The 17,002-nt window shown below is 54.7% G+C and overlaps 2 non-coding genes across 2 annotated transcripts; both read right to left on the bottom strand.

The window, feature by feature from the left end:
- Positions 1–2,768: 2,768 nt before the first annotated feature.
- Positions 2,769–2,840, bottom strand: TRNAD-GUC. Its single transcript has one exon. It is a non-coding gene; the product is annotated as a tRNA-Asp (tRNA).
- Positions 2,841–13,583: 10,743 nt separating this feature from the next.
- Positions 13,584–13,677, bottom strand: TRNAI-UAU. Its single transcript has 2 exons — positions 13,640–13,677; positions 13,584–13,619 (listed from the first exon to the last, which is right to left on the bottom strand). It is a non-coding gene; the product is annotated as a tRNA-Ile (tRNA).
- Between the last annotated feature and the right edge of the window lie 3,325 nt (positions 13,678–17,002).

Below are 17,002 nucleotides of genomic sequence, written 5' to 3'. Positions count from 1 at the left end.
ACTAAGTTCAGCATCAATATGGTGATCCAGGGGAAGCTTGGGGTCTCCAGGTTGCCTAAGGAGGGGTGAACCGGCCCAGGTCGGAAACGGAGCAGGTCAAAACTCCTGTGCTGATCAGTAGTGGGATTGCACCTGTGAATAGCCCCTGCAGTGTAGCCTGGGCAAGACAGTGAGACACGGTCTCTTTTTAGACACCCCTAATCCACAGAGCCTGGATGGGGGAATGGGAGCATCCACACGCTGGGGAATCTGACTTGCGGGGAGGGACGCACCCAAGCAACACAGATCTTGAAAAGAGGAACAGCGACACCCACACACCACAGAGCCTGGATGGGGGCAGGGGAACCACACACGGGAGCTAGTTCATGGGGTGGCGGGACACACCCTTATGCTCCATTGCACCACTCTTAATGAGAAGAACAGGGGCATCCGCACAACACGGATCCTTAACGAACTGGGGGACACCCACACACTCCACTATTAACCAGGAGGGACAGGGGCACCAGACACCCCCAGTAGCATGGAGAACCCCCACATCCACCGGATCCCTCATGGGGGGTAAGACAGAGGGGATTGTAATGGGGCCCAGCGCACCCACGCACCAGGGATTGTTAAGGGTTGAAGGGACAGGGACACCCACACACACTGAGATCACGTCCTTGGAGGAACGCAAACCCTCCACAGAAGGACCTGGTCTGTTCCATGATGGCATCCCAGCCTGGGTGAATCAAAGTCTCTTTTTATACAGCCACGCCCCAGAGGTCCTGACTAGGGCGAGAGAGACACCCACCCACCAGAGATCCTTAATGGTCTAGGGTGCACCCACACACCAGGGATTCTTATGGGTGGGAGGAATGGAGACAGCCAGACACACTGAGATCACTTCCTCCCAGGAGCCTGTTCCAGACAGGGAGACACAGTCCCCCTTTGCATATCTGCCAGACAACCTTCCTCCCACTCCCTCCACATAATGTTCTTATCTGGAGGTGAAGCCAGGGAAATCACATGGAGGATTCTTATCTGGGGAACTGGGGGTACCCACTTACCACCAGAGATTCTTAAGGGCAGGAGGAACAGGGACTCCCACCTCTGTAGCGTGGGGGTGGGGCGCCTGCTGGGATCATCTGGGCATATTTCAACTCGTCAGCTCCCTGCCATTGCCTTGGGGGCCCCTTGTTCGCTGCCTCTGGCACCCAGTTTAGCCTCCTTCCTGAGGGCTGAGACGCTTTGATCTGTCTAAGGTCTGTGGGATCAATATGTGTCATGGTGTAATTCTGTGTTATTCGGGGCTCAGACTAGCTGAGCTAATGGCCCCTTCTGCCCTTAAACGCCATGAAAACATTTCCCTGGTTTCTCCTTGCGCCTGACAGACACCGCGGTGAGGGGCCCAATAGAAGATCCTGGACACCGCGCTCTGGCTCTTACTTTACTTGGGGACGTCAGCGCTTTCCTAGCAAAGCTGCTGCTAAAGCGCTGGATTTGGGGAACAGTTCAGCTCCGGTTCAGAGATCTGCCTGCGGGGTGTGAACCTGCCAAGAGGAGCGGGAAACGCAACCAGCAACGGGAGGCGTTGGGTGAGCTCCAGGCTGCCCCCGTGTGGCCAAAGCTTAGAACTGAGCAGCGGAGTTTAAAGCTGGCACTGGGAGGGACCTGAACACGCGGGACACGAAGGCTCCTGCGTGTAACGCTTGTTGGGTGGGCAGCTGAGTGTAGCTGATTGCCGGAGTTCAGGGCTGCACCCCGGGGTGCTGAGCAGGTGTCTGTGCTCAGGTTGGCCTCGCTATGCTGGTTTCTGGGAAGTTTGGGGCCCCCAGTTCCCCCTAGAGAGAGGGCAGTGTGGCCAGAAAAAGAGGCTTTCAAAACTCTGGTACCCATTGCCAGTGGGACTGCCCCTGTGAAGAGCCGCTGCAGCCCCGCCAGGGAGAGCCGGTCTCTCTTTATGCAGCCCCGCCCCCATTCCTCAGGACGAGGGTTGTGCTCAAAGATCTGTGCCCTGTGTTTTCACCTCCATGTGAAGCACACAGTGCCAATAACCCTCAGCCGCTTTTGCGCCGCTTTTGGACCCTGGCGCCCAGCAAGAAGTCCTGGGACTCTTTTTCTGACGGATGGACCCCACTGACTTGCCTTTACCAAGCAGAAACTAAGGACCGGCTGATGGCTCTCTTTGCAAACGGACGCCATCAGACTGAGCCACGAGGCGTGCTGCAGGATAGCCCCTCCCCACCAAAAATTAATGCCGTGACCCGGATTCAAACCGAGGTTGCTGCGGCCACGGCACAGAGTACTAACCACTATATGATCACGGCCAGGCGCTGGGGGTGCAGGCAGCAGCCCAGCAGAAAATGCTCAGCTCTGCGCTCTCGGGGCGGCCACCTACCTCGCCGGCGGCCACAGGTATTTCTCAAGTCTCCCCATTACAGTCACAGGTCAAATGCTGAGCAAAGGAAAAAAGACAGGAAGCCAATCCCATGCCTGTCCCTTTTTCTGTCTTCCTCCACCCCTGGACCAAGTCCCTCCCCGTTTGTCTGGGCCATTGTCCTCATGGCCCTGGCCAGCCTATTTCCCTTTGCCGCTCTGAAACGTGCCCCCACGTGCAGGCCCCGGGGGAGGCTTTGGCTAGGGCGAGCGTGTCCTTGCGAGGTAATTGTCTCTCTGGAGGTGAAAGTCATCAGTTTGGGGTGCGAAGGGAAGTGGCCGTAGAAGGAGAATGGAAGGCATGTGGTGGGCAGGCCAGGGATTTCTTTGTCCCCCCTTGAAAAGGGGTCACCCTCCCCATCGGGGAATCGAACCCCGGTCTCCCGCGTGACAGGCAGGGATACTCACCACTATACTAATGAGGAAAGGGGCACGGGGAGTGGACCCAGCTCCCACAGACCAGCCTTGGTCAGTGTACACCTACACCGTCGCATGGGCCCCAGCAGGCAACAACACCCCTGGCCCTCTTCTGCTTCCCAAAGGCTTTGGCCGCAGCAACAGCCCTGGGAAAAGCCCTGGCCCTCCTCACCTGCCCTTGCCCAGCAGGACGCCTTTTCGGGCCTACACAGCTCCTCACACAACACCCGCCTGGGACCTTGCCCTCACCTACCAGCTCAGCAGCACTTTTTTTCCTCTCAAAACCTCCTCTTGCCACCCTCCCCCTTCCACACTTCACACTCACCTCATCACAAACTCACCCACGGCCCCTTTGGCTTCTCAAGCGCCTCTGGAGGGACGCAGCTTCCCAGGCATGCAGATCCGGCTGATGGCTCCCAAGTGTGCAAGTCCGTCCCCGCAGAGCAGCCCCATAGGGTGACATTGAAGAAACTGTGGAAAACGGGACAGGGGGTGGGGGGGTAATAGGCTCTTATATAAGAAAAAGTCCTCCCGGACCTGCCTGTCCCTTTAAACATGGGACATCTGGTCACCCTGGAGCAGCCCCACACTCCTGCTCCCCGGTTGGTGCGTTTGTAACCCGGGGGCTGAAGCCGACGCGAGAAAGGGAATTGAGCGAGCTCGGAGCTCTCCGGCGCCACCTGTTGGGAGCAGAGGGAAATGACTGAGCGGCGTCCTGGCTAATTTAAATATCACCTGGTTCTCTGCTGGGTGGCTCCACGGCAGAGCTTGGGTGTGGCCTGAGTGTGGCAGCACCTTATTTGCATATTAAAAGCGGCAGTTTGGGGCCATTGGTGTAAAATAGGAGTAAGTTTTGGGGTTGGGCCCCACATGTTTAGTGCAGGCTGTGGGGAGCCGGGCTGAGCAGAGCCTGCCCCGACGGGGTGTGTGGTCACCCTGAGCTGGGAGCGTGTGGCCAGACATGGGGAAGGGGCTGCGGGAGAAGCTTGGCTGTGGGAAGCAGAAAGTGTCTCCTTTCTTTTTTGGTGGGGTTTTTGTTACCTAATGAAGATCAGTGGTGGGGGAGGGGAATTGAGACTCTGCTTTGGGGGTTGCTGTGGGGTGTGATACGAGCCACCGGGTGCTGGTTGCTGCTGTGGGGTATAGGACAGGTGGGGGGTGGGGGGGCTGTTTGGGGGCTTGAGATGAGGGGCTGTTCCTGGTTGGCTGGTGCCAGTCTGCCTAGTGTTTTTTGACAGCTAATCACCCATTGGTCTTTGCGTGGGGCGGGTCTCTGAAAGCTGGTCTCCCATTGGGCCCTCCCCAACTGACGTTTCTGACAGGCTCGTCTCCCATTGGTGACGTTGTCTGATAGCGATGCGGGGAGGAGCCGCCAGGGCCTTGTGCGCTCAGAGCTCAGCGCCGCCCGCGAGAAGCGGCGCGAGGCCGCGTGGGGCCGGGTCCCGCTGCCGGGCGGAGGAACCGAGACCGCAGCAGCGGCGCCGCCTCCCGCCTGGCGAGAAGCCGCAGCACCGGGGGGGTCACAGGACGCGAGGGGCTTCCGCACGTGGCTGTTTTCTGCCGTTCGTGGGGTGACGGTTCCTGCCCGTGGGGGCCGGGGGCCGCGGGGTCCCGATGGCAGCTGGGGGCTCTGGCGTCCGCCCGCGGCGGCTGGGAGCTGCGGGGCCACCTGCACTGGCCGGGGGCTGCGGCTTCTCCTCACCCCCCCACCCCGGTGACTGGGAGCTCCAGGCTCTGCCTGCGGTGTCTGAGCGCTGGGGGCTCCTCTCCTGCCTGGGGTGGCCGGGAGCTCCCGGGGCTGCGGCGCTGCAGGGTCTGTTAGCAATGACGTGGGCCTGCAGGGTCCTCCCGCCATCAAGGCTTGTTGGGAAATCCTGGGTCCATCCGCAGCAGCTGGGAGCTCTGGGGTCCACGCGTAGGAGCTGCAGGGTCCATAGGCAGTGGGGTGGGGCTGTGGGGGCTCCCCGGCCACCCATGGCTGCTGGGAGCTCCAGGGTCTGCCTGTGGGAGCTGTGGGGAGATGAGGGGTTTGGGGTGGAGGAGGGGACTCCAGGCTGCAGAGTGGGGCCGAGGGATTCAGAGTGCAGGAGGGGGCTGTGAGTTGAGACAGGGGGTTGGGGTCCAGGATGTGGTGATGGCTCTGGGGTGAGGACAGGGATGAGGGGTTCCAGGTGTGGGAGGAAGCTCTGGGCTGGGGCAGGAGGTTGAAGTGCAGAGGGGTGAGGGCTCTGGGGTGCAAGAGGGGGCTCTGGGTTTTGGGGGGTTCAGGGCTGGGGCAGGGGGTTGGGGTGCAGACTTACCTCAGGTGGCTCCTGGTCAGCGGCGCAGCAGGGGGGACCTACTGGCCACTTCCAGGGCACAGTGCGGTGCCCTAGGACACGTAGGGACCAGCCTGCCTGAGCCCCGCAGCACCGCTGACCGGACTTTATAACCCAGTCACCCCACTGGGAGCTCTAGGGTCCCCCTGTCCCATGTGGTGGCTGGGAGCTCTGGGATCCACTCACAGCAGCTGGGAGCTGTGGGGTCCATCCGTGGTGGCATGGGCCTGTGGGAGCCCCTTCCGACACTGGTGGCTGATAGCTGTGAGGCCCCCACTGGCCGACAGCTCCAGTCTTGCTGCCCCAGGGCTGAGGTGGAAAATGTCACTGAGATCTCTGAAAGTCACAGTTTCTGTGACGCCATTTATATAATCTTAGCCTTAATAGTTGTTGACTGTCTCTCTCAATCTAGTGGTCTGCTCTAGCGCGGATGGGACAGGGAAGACAGAAGCTCACCCCCCCAGCACAGGTTTGGGCAGAAATGGCTCTTGGGCTATTTGCTGTGCATGCGGAGGACTTGTCCAGGCTGGTGGAGCAGCTCAGCCAGATGAGGAGCTGGAAGAAGGAGACCGGAGCAGCCTGGACATCCCATTTTTTCTCCACAGCCACTGCCTATCAGCAGGATTCCTCCTTCTCCTCAGTGAGACCAAATCTAAGCACCTAGACAGCTGGTCTGTCCGCTGCACCCCAATCCCTCATGCCTGAGCCTCCCTGCCAAAGTCCTGCACCTGGCTCCAGAGAATTGTCTCACATCTTGCTGGGAACTCGACTTCTTGTGCCCAGAGACTCTCAGCCCCCCTCAGTAGAGGACCTGAAAACACAGTGTCTGCCTTTTCCAAATAAGTGCTTGGAAAGGTTTTGTTCCTGTGGCCAAGTGGCCTAATGGATTAGTTGTCTGACTTTGGATCAGGTGATTGAGGGTTCAAGTCTCTTCATGGTTATGTTGGTGTAGTTTTACCTTTGTGCTGAAAGTCCTGCTCCCTTCAGGGCTGGAATCTCTTCTTGGCCGCTCAGGCCAATGCTCTGGCTTCAGCTAGAGCCCCGGGAAGGAGTTGGGGGTTGGGTGTCACAAAGGCTGGGGCATGAGCCCCAGGTGTTTCCAGTCTCGCTGTTGCCATTCCTGACTTGCCAAAGAAAATGGGCAGCTGCCCGGGCTAGAGTGTGGAGCAGTTTCCCTCTTCCAAGTGTGCACCTGTCCCTGTGCTTGAGGGGGTTGCTAAATAGCACCTTGGGAGCCTGGGTGTTTCTCTGCTTCTCGCCAGCTGGGGAAAAGCCTCTTGGGGTAAAATCTCCTGCCCCACTGCCAAAGTGAGCACCGTGAGTGGGAACGGTCAGAGGCCCCACCAGGGGGGCTGGCCCTGCTTTCCTACTGTCTTCTGATGTTGGCCACAAAGCAGCAGCAGCTGGCTGTGGGTGGTTTTCAGTGGGTGTTCGGCATGCCAGGGAGCAGGGAGCAGCCTGGCTGGGTGTCTCTGTGGCTGTCTGCTGGCCACGCATAGGCATGGTTCTCCCCTCCTCTTGCCCTGCCCTTGGTTGCTCTGTGGCTTTTAAGCCATCCTTTGGAGCTGTCAGCACCAGCCACCTCTGTCCTAGGTGCCCAGAGGAGGAGAGGCGCTGGGCTCCAGCCTCGGACTCTTCCTCCCTCCTGCCTTTTCCTGACTATGAAACCTGACCCTGACACCCCTTTCTTCAAGCGCCATGTGGGCAAGAGAAAAAGTGTGGTAGAAAGCACAAGGGCCAAACGTGTGGGCATCAAAAATCCCAAACACCCAGTCAAACCATAGCCACTTCTAGACCCCATTCCAACCAAAGACCTGGCTCCAGGGGGTATGAGTCACTCAGCACAAGGTAAACAACTCATTCTTAGACAGCTGGAGACAGGAAAGCGCTTGGATCTCCAGGGATTTACCACAAGGTCCTACTGAGATTTGAACTCAGATTTCAGCATACCAACCATTACACCATGGGCCCAGCCTGTGCTAGTTTCTCTGAACATTGGTGACCCTATCATAGAATACCAGGGTTGAAAGAATCCTCAGGAGGTATCTAGTCCAACCCCCTGCTCAAAGCAGGGCCAATCCACAGAGAGATTTTTATCCCAGATCCCTAAATGGCCCTCTCAAGGACTGAGCTCACACACCTGGGTTTAGCAGGCCAATACTCAAACCACTGAGCTCTCCCTCCCTCACAGGCCCAGGTTGTGTAAGGGGACTGTTGGCCCTTTACTAAAACTGAGTGGGGTTTTTTGGTTGGCTAGTTCCCAGTCCCAATAGAAGGGGGAAGGGCCAATGGGAAATCAGGATCTGGAGACTGACAGGCCCCTGGGGCGATGGTCACCAACTGGTAGGGAACAAGTGAGAATTTGTTAATGAGTAAAATTCCTGGTGAAAATTGGCAAAGCTGTGGAGAGTTTGAAATGTTCCAGTGAATGTACACATGAAGATACAAACAGAGAGACAAACAGAGAGAAAGAGACCATCACAGACTGCACAGGTCCACACAGACATAAACAAAAACCAAACCCACACAGAGCCATAGACACACAAAGGAAAGCCACACAAAACATAGAACAAATCCACACCAAAAAATACAGCAAAAGCCCACAACAGGAAAGCACAAAAACCACATACCAGAATACATAGCAAAAAACAATCTGCATGCAAAAGTCATACACCCACACACAAAACTATATGGCATCCACAAAAATCACACAGGACCCACATGCACATCAACATGACAGACAACAAAAAACCCCCAACATACAGAAAGCCAGGCAGGGTTTGAGTCTCACAGCGAAGAGGGTGAGCCCACAGGTGGTTTGGGGAGCAAAGACTGAGGAGGAGTCGGGGGCAGTGCTCTGGGCTCTGCTCGACCCCTCCTGACACAGGCGGCTGGTGGAGAGCAGAGGCTGGTAGATCTGTGGAATCTGCCCTACTCTCTGTAAAGCAAGGGGACCTCGGTGTCTTCTGAGCTGCAACTGTATTTTCTGCAGGGCAAAATGATTGGCAGAAGCCATTTGCTTAAAGGAAACTAGTGCTGTAGATGAAGTTTGAACTCACAACCTCAGCATGACTCCTCTCAGCACTGCTCTGTAAGTCCTGGGCACTAACTCATTGCACCCCTGGACCCTGCTTTCAGGAGCTTGTCTCCATGTTTCATGGATGGATTAGTGGAGTGGGGGGGTTGCATTAGCTAAAACAAATCCATATTAAAGGCTGCAGGATGGCAGCAGCAGAGGTGGGGAGTCTCCTTCCATGTGATAGAGCTGGTTCCCCCTTCCGTTGCTCAGGGGAAGGTTGGTACTTTGATCCCACCCGGTGCTGGAATGTCTCATGGGTGAGATTAACGGGACTCTTGGGAAGGGAGGGGAAGTCTTTTCTATCCCTGCCTAGCTCCATTGGTCTCCTGTGGCCCTTTCGGCTCTCTGCTCCCCTGTTGGGGAGATGCAGAGACAAGCCCCCATCTGGGTGAGTCACCGAGAGGCTGTGTCCCATGGCGTGTGGGGGAGAGGGGGAGGGATGGGATGGAGCTCAAGGGGAGAAGGTTCTGTGTGACAGTGTGTGGGGGAGGGGGAGGGTGTGTTCCTTAGGATAGAAATGATGGAAAACACAGGGGCAGTGACAGCGAAGCCCCGTCTCTGAGTGTTATGACCCTGTGTGGTGCTGCCGTTCACCTTCCCCTCCTATGGGCTCAGCTTTCATTGAATCCAGCATTTTTTCACCTGTCCTCACCACAGAGGTGTCCCACGTGCCTCAGCTACCGAGTGTCCCTCTTAGAGACGCCGAGGACTGGAACTGATTTCAGCTGCTGGACAGCTCTGCTAGGTCTTTATTCATTTGCACAGGAAAATGCTGAGTGTTTAAATTCATTTCAAGCCCCCTGCCCCCATTCAGCGAACTCCTGAACATACTGGAGATGGGTCTGAAAATTGATTTTCATTTGAAAAAGTTTTTAAAGGGAATCACTTGGATTGGAACTACAAACCTATTATCCTAGAAGGAAACATTCACCCACTGACCTACACTCACAACAGAGAGTGCCCTGGATAGCCCAGAGCAGGACCAGTTTTTAACCTGGGGGTTAGTAAACTTTCTCTCTTCTATACAAACACCACAGCTGACAAACTCCCCACCCCCGCTCTGTGTCACCAGAGCACAACAACAACTCTCCTTGGGGCACACACAGCTCCCCAGCTCCCTGCCCGTCAGTCTCTCCAGCATTGCTCCAATCCCTTAAAGCAGGGTCTCAACCACAATTTACCTTAGGGCCAGTGCCAGTCCTCCAGTCCTCCCAGTGGGCCAATAATGTCACTCATACTGCCCAGAACCCACCCCCCAAAACTCCACCCTCCACCTGCCTAAGGCTCTGGGAGGGAGTTTGGGTGGGGGGAGGAGGTCTAGGGTGCAGGCCCAGGGCTGGGGATTGGGGTGCAGGCTCTGGGGGGAGTTTGGGTGCAGAAGGGGTGAGAGGCTGGTCTCTGGGAGGGAGTTTGGGTGGGGGAGGGGTTCTGGAGTGCAGGCTCTGGGGGGAGTTTGGGTGCAGAAGGGGTGAGAGGCTGGTCTCTGGAAGGGAGTTTGGGTCGGGGGAGGAGGTCTGGGGTGCAGGCCCAGGGCTGGGGATTGGGGTGCAGGAGGGGTGCAGGCTCTGGGGGGAGTTTGGGTGCAGGAGGGGTGAGAGGCTGGTCTCTGGGAGGGAGTTTGGGTGGGGGAGGGGCTCTGGGGGGCAGGCTCTGGGATGGAGTTTGCAGAGGCGAGTGAGGCACTTGCCTCGGGTGCGCAAAGTGGAGGGGCGCAGCTCTACCCCGATCAGCGGCGCTTCATCAGCAGCTCTATTGCTGCCGCTTCTTCGGCAGCAATTCGGCAGTGGGTCCTTCTCTCCGAGAGGGACTCAGGGACCCGCTGCCCAATTGCCGCCGAAGGATGAATGAAGCAGCGGCGGCAATTGGGCGGCAGGTCCTTCCCTCCAACAGGGACTGAGGGATCTGCCGCCAAAGAGCCTGGAGCCGGCCCTTGCCTCGGGCACAAAAATTCCTTGTTATGGCTCTGGGAGTTTGGGTGCTGGGTGCAGGCTCTGGGCTGGGGCAGGGGGTGGGGGAACAGGAGGATGGGTGGGGGTGCAGGCTCTGGGCGGGAGTTTGGGGGTGGGGGGTGGGGAAGGAGGGCATGCAGACTCTGGGAGGGGCCGGCAACCACTGGAGCGAGCAGGCAGACGCTGCTCAGCTCCGCTGCACTGCTGAGGCCCCTGGGGGGGGGAGCACCTGGGGGCAGCAGGTGGGGCCAAGGGAGTGACCCGGTCCCAAAACTGCTGGCGCCCCATGGGCGAGACCTGGGAACCAGGACTGCCAGCCAGACAAACACCTTTAAGAGGAGGCGTCCCTCTCCCTGTCAAAAACTGATCTTCCTCCTTCAGTTCAGTGACAGCCTGAATTGTTCCTTATCCCGGCAGAGCCAGAGGATTGAAAGCAGCAACATCAAACCCCTGTGTAGCTCGCAGGAATGGACATAAACACTCCCTGGTATCTGAGGAGATGTTCAGCTTTGCCCTTGGTCAACTACAAGGCTAAAGGGAAAGGAGGTGGTGCCAGGTATAAAGAGTGAAACACGACACATCATAGTTATGCCCATGGTGGCTGCAAAATCTTTTGATGTACTTCTTCTTCTCAGCAGTGTATTGTTTTCTCTGGAGCCTAGGCCTTGACCAAGAAATCTGGATCTTGATAAAATAATCGACTGCCCCTGGTGAAGACAATGGACTTGACACCCACTGGGGTGTCCCTACACAGGTACAAGTACTAACAACAGTGGCTGCCTTTTAGCCATAGATTTTAATCAGGGCAATAAATTGATACAGCCCCCTGTTAAATCATTTCTCAGCCCGAGTCCTTCACCCACATTCCCTAGAGCATTGGGCCACCATGTGGACGTTTCATTTCTGACCTCAGTTTCACACAGAGACAAAATTTGCTTTGCACAGATCCATAAACAGCAAAACCTTCCTGTGTCTCTGGTCTGACCCACGGCATTCGATGCCAGTGAACCTTTTTCTCCTGCTGTGGCGACGGTCAGACAGAGGGGTCGTGGCACCTGCATCCCTGCCAGGGAGATATTGGCTCAGCTCTTTCTTTCTGCTGCTGTTGTTAGTCCATGAAACATCAGGGATGGAATGCAAGGCTGAGTTCACGCACCAGCTCTCTGAAAAATTTCAGTGCCCCAGAGAAATCCTGCCCCCTGCTATTGGAATGATGTGCTGGAGATTTGACTAGGAAAGGGACTGTCTGAATTGTCAGAGTGGCGAATGAACAACAATCTACAGCAATGTCGTTCACACAAACACACTCTCATCCTGCTCCAGCCGGAAGGGAAATGGGCAGGAATTCTCACTGTTCACCCAAGGACACACTTACACTGATGCGCAGCCGTGCATGTGCTGGGGAAGCTGGTCTGGGCAAACAATTTAAAGTGACCATTCAGTGAGAACAGAATCATCATGCAATGATACAGGTGTATGTCAAGTAGTTGTGGCCAAGTGGTTAAGGTGATAGACTAGAAATCCATTGGGGTCTCCCTGCGCAGGTTTGAATCATGCAAGCCCTCTGCTGCTGTTGTTATTATTATTATTGCACTCTTAGTGCCTGAGCATCCACAGTGCGAACTGGAGATAAATCTAGTTTCACTCTGTCTACACTTAAAACGCTGCTCTGGCACTGCTATAGCACTTTGGAGTAGACAGTGACTGGAGGGGTTTTCCCATCCCTGTAACAGCTACATGGACAGAACAATTCTTCCTTTTCTTTAGCACTATCTAACCCGGGCTTAGGTCACCTTAACTATATGGGTTTGGAGGGGGGGGTCACACCCTGAGAGACGTCGCTCTGCCAGTGAAGTGTCCAGCATACACCAGCCCTTATATCCCGCTGGGTATTTCAATGCAGGCACTGACCTGTGAGAGGAAAACATCAGCTCACAAACACAGAGACTGAATTCCCCACATTTAATCTCGCTGCACTTTCCAGAAAGTCACAAAATTCAATTCATTCTTGCTAGGACAGAGAAAAAATAAGTGATACTAAGTTTTTGGCTTGATTAAATAAAATTAAGTGTTTAATTAATATAGTAAAAATCTGTACTGATTCCTCTAACTAACACCATAGCGTGAAATAGGAACAGAGACAAATCTTGTCAGTGACGACTAATTTCACAAATGATCTTCCCATTATTAATTTCCACATTGCCCCTATTGGAGGTCTGGGCATCTCCAGTGTCATTGCTCTGCGTTCACCTTCCCCTAGAATTGTTCTCGGACATTCGACTTCCTTTGCAGCATGGGGCTCAGATCACTTGCTGGAGGATTCCCTGCACCTTGAGGTCTTTAAGCCACAATTTGAGGACTTCAATAACTCAGACATAGGTCAGGGGTTTGTTACAGGAGTGGGTGGGTGAGATTCTGTGGCCTGCATTGTGCAGGAGGTCAGACTAGATGATCATAATGGTCCCTTCTGACCTTAAGTCTATGAATCTATTAATCTAGTACCAAATTTGGAAAACTGTGCAGTTCAGAATGTGAATAGTGACCCCGTCTCCTTCCTGCACCTGCTCTACATTGCTCCACAGCAGCTCCTCTACCTGCAGAGTCACCCCAGCACGGCAGTGCAGCCGCCCAGGGTTCAGCAGGGGCCCCTGGCAAGGACAGTGGGTGCAGCTAACAGCCCAGTGTGCCTGGCCCTGAGGCAGCTGTAAAAACGCAACAGCCCCCCCCAGAAGTACAGAGACTGAATTCCTTAACTTTAACATCATGACCCCCTGTAGAAAGCCACATGTCAGTTGTATTTTCACAGGGAGATGCAAAAATCAAGTGACCAATTTTTAAGTTGAGTAAATAAAGTTGAGGAGATAGTTATTAACCTCACAAAAATATACTAAAGATCCCTCAACATAACACCTGAAGGTGAAATATGGACAGAGAGAAACCTTGTCAGCAAAGGCTCATTTCCCAAACAATCCTCAAAATGTTACTAATTCCCACCCCTCCTCCACAGGAGCTCTGTGCAGTGTAACTGTTCTGCAGGCAGCTTCCCATTAAATGCTGTTGTGAGACATTCCCAGACCTGGAAATGTACCAACGACAGAATTTGAAGAGCAAACCTGGCTTCCCACACCAGGCGGAATTTGAGTGTTTTGTCCCTGTCACTTAGTCTGTGTCAATAGTACAGACGCCAGGGGCAGGACTCCAGGCTCTGCTTGAGGGATCCTGGCACAGGGGCTGGGTGGGGCGGGGGGGGAGAAAGGATTGTAGCTTCTGACCTGTGCTCTGGAGAGGAGGTAATAAGTGAAGGGGGCATTTTTTATTAGCCTCCTCCTGAGGGTCCCCAGGGCTGGAATTCTACATCCCACAGGCCAAATGAGGGGGTGACACCACTTGGTTAATGAAAACCAGTGCTCCAGGTGAGGTTTGAACTCACAACCTCAGCATAGCTTCTCTCAGCACTGCCCTATAAGTACTGTGCGCTAACTAATTGTGCCACTAGAGCACCTGTTAACTATGAATCTCTGAGGCCTGGTCTACACTAGGACTTTAATTCGAATTTAGCAGCGTTAATTCGAACTAACCGCTCAACCGTCCACACCAGGAAGCCATTTAATTCGAACTAGAGGGCTCTTTAGTTCGAATTTGGTACTCCACCCCGGCAGGTGGAGTAACGCTAAATTCGACATGGCTAGCTCGAATTAGGCTAGGTGTGGATGCAAATCGAACTTAGTAGCTCCGGGAGCTATCCCACAGTGCACCACTCTGTTGACGCTCTGGACAGCAGTCCGAGCTTGGATTCTCTGACCAGCCACACAGGAAATGACCCGGGAAAATTTGAATTCATTTTCCTGTCTGGGCACTTTGAATCTGACGTCCTGGCTGGACATCGGGGCGAGCTCCGCAGCACCTGCAACGATGCAGAGCTCTCATGCAGAGGAGTCCGGCCAATCCAAGAATAGAAAGAGGTCCCCAGCATGGACAGACCGGGAAGTCCTGGATCTGATTGGTGTGTGGGGCGAGGAGTCTGTGCTGTCGGAGCTGCGCTCCAGCAAGCGGAATGCAAAGACCTTCGAGAAGGTCTCCAAAGCAATGATAGAGAAAGGATACAGCCGGGATGCGATGCAGTGCCGCGTGAAAATCAAGGACCTGAGACAAGGCTACCAAAAAGTCAGAGCGGCAAACGGACACTCCGGAGCCCAGCCCCAGACATGCCGCTTCTACGAGGCACTGCATGCCATTCTAGGTGGGTCTGCCACCACTGCCCCACCAGTGACCGTGGACTCAGTGGATGGCATAGTGAACCTGGACAGTTCCTCCTCGATGTTCGCCGATGTGGAAGATGAGGAAGGGTCTGTGGAGGACGGCGCAGGCGACAGCGAACACAAAACCGCTTTCCCTGACAGCCAGGATCTCTTCATCACCCTCACAGAGATCCCCTACCAACCCTCCCCGGCCGTTAACCCGGACTCTGAATCAGGGGAAGGATCAGGCGGTAAGTGCTAGAAACATGTAAACATTTATTTTTTATAAAACAGGTATAAAAAATAGAAATACTATATATAAAATTTTCAATGAAAAACTATATGAAAAGTAGGTCCACACATATAGGGATTGAACAATAATCCTCCAGGGACAATTCAAGAAAGGTCTCATTTAGGTCCTCGAAAAGCCTCCGCAGGAGGTTCCTGGGGAGAGGTGCCTTGTTGGGTGCTCCGTGGAAGCACACTCTTCCGCGCCAGGACATCCTTATGTAGATGGGAATCATCGCCTCCACAAGCATGGCCGCATATGGTCCTGGTCTCTGCAGGGCTTCCCTTAGCATCCGCTCTTTGTGACTCCGAGGGACCCGCATCAGGGTGATCTCGTTCATGAAATGCTGCATCTAATTAGGGCAATTAGTGTATTGTTACTGTTGTGAATGGTTGACTTTTACTTTGCATAACTATGACCCTCGCTTAACAGCCACGTGTTGTAGGCCACATAGGAAAAGCATACATTGATCTTTCCCGTGCACTGGCGGGAGTGGCTGGAAAAGGGTCAGAGTATATAATTTCCAGATTGCCTTTAGCGGGAGGGCACAGCTATCCATTAACTGATAAGCAGAATGTACTGTAAGGCTTACCAGGACTGTCTGCTAGACGGATTCAGCTGTCTCTCCCCACTTGTCCGCTCTCCTGTGCAATGCCGCAGCCAATGAGAGCGTATTCCGAAATCTCGAACTTGTCCCGAGATCTCGTGAGACTTGTTGCCCTGTATGGTCTTGTTCAGAGAAACTGACTAGACTGTGTTCACTGTTCGCAAACATGTATCTGTTCAAGGAAATCAGTTACTTTTCCCATCACACAGCTTCGGCTCTTTCCCGGACTGCCCCGGCATCCCCCTCGCAGAGGCTGGCGCAGATTAGGCGGCGAAAGAAAAAGACTAGGGACGAGATGTTCGTGGAACTGATGGCTTCCTCCAGAGCCGAGGCGGCAGAGCAGACACAGTGGAGGGAGACCCTATGTCAACAGCATCGCACACACATCGAACGGGAGGATAGGTGGCAGCAGGAAGACCAGCAGGCGACTCAAACGCTGCTTGGGCTAATGAGGGAGCAAACGGACACGCTCCGGCACCTTGTTGATGTTCTGCAGGACCCCAGGCAGGAGGACGGAGCCCCCCTGCAGTGTATCTGCAACCACCCTCCCCCGCCAAGAAGTCCTCCCCGCCCCTCACCCAAAAGTACAAGACGGAGGGGCGGTAGGGGCCGTGAGAACTGTCACTGCACCACTGCATAGCGCTAATGTACCACACACCTCTCACGCTATACATTTGTAGAAGTGCTTCCCTTACAGGCTCACCCAGTCCCAAATCCAAGTTTCAACCCCCCACTGTGTATTAGATTATTAAAAGCTGTTTGCTGTTATTCACTGTTTTGGTCACGTCTTTCGTGTCAGAGGATTTTTTTGTGTATGGGGGGCGGATTTATAATTGCACGATATAGCCTACATTACCAGGGTACAGACTTGGGGGCATGATCAACTGCAGGGCACACACACACTGCAGTCAGTAGGCACCAGGGTCACTCTGTGTGGTGTATGCTGCCCCGGGTCATTCTGTGATGTGTATGCTTGTCCAGGGTCCTAGCACCTGCCACCCCCTTAATGTTAAGGCACGCTGCCCTTACCATGCACTTCCACCGTAGCAACGAGCCTCTCCGCTGCCCTGAGCCCCAGCAAGAGCCCTCATCCACGGACAGATACTCACCCTTCCCCCACACCCCTCACCCCTTCCTACGCCCAAACCCGCAGCCCACTGCCGTCATCCAAACCCCTATCCAAAGAAGGCACCACTCGCCCCTTCCTGCAAACCCACCCCTTCCTGCAATCCCTCCCCTTCATGCACAACCACTTGCAACCGTCCCCCACCCCAGAGACCTATGTAGGAGCAGGAGGATGTCATTCCTCTATGGAACAAGCGGTCTGTACATCAGTGCACACCGTGCCCAGCACAGTATGCGTCCATGTTTCAACAACTGAACAGAAATGCAAAGTAAAACAAAGATTTATTAATAATGAGTGTAACAATTAATTTTATTTAAAACGTGCTTTGGAAGTGGGGGAAATTGGAGAACGGGGTATGTAACCGCAGATCGAAATTGACACATACAGACACAGGCCCAGGGTCAGTTTCTATTGAAAGCAAGTGGAGAGTCAAAGGTTACCCTGCTCTCCGAGGAAACTAGCTTTCAAAGCCTCCCGGATACACAGCGCTTCCCGCTGGGATATTCTCTCGGCACGGGTGTCTGGCTGAGCGTAAACTGCAGCCAGGCGATTTGCCTCAACCTC

This window comes from Mauremys mutica, unplaced genomic scaffold, assembly GCF_020497125.1.
Source record: "Mauremys mutica isolate MM-2020 ecotype Southern unplaced genomic scaffold, ASM2049712v1 Super-Scaffold_100466, whole genome shotgun sequence".
NCBI lineage: Eukaryota > Metazoa > Chordata > Testudines > Geoemydidae > Mauremys > Mauremys mutica.
This window is presented reverse-complemented; position numbering and strand designations above follow the sequence as displayed.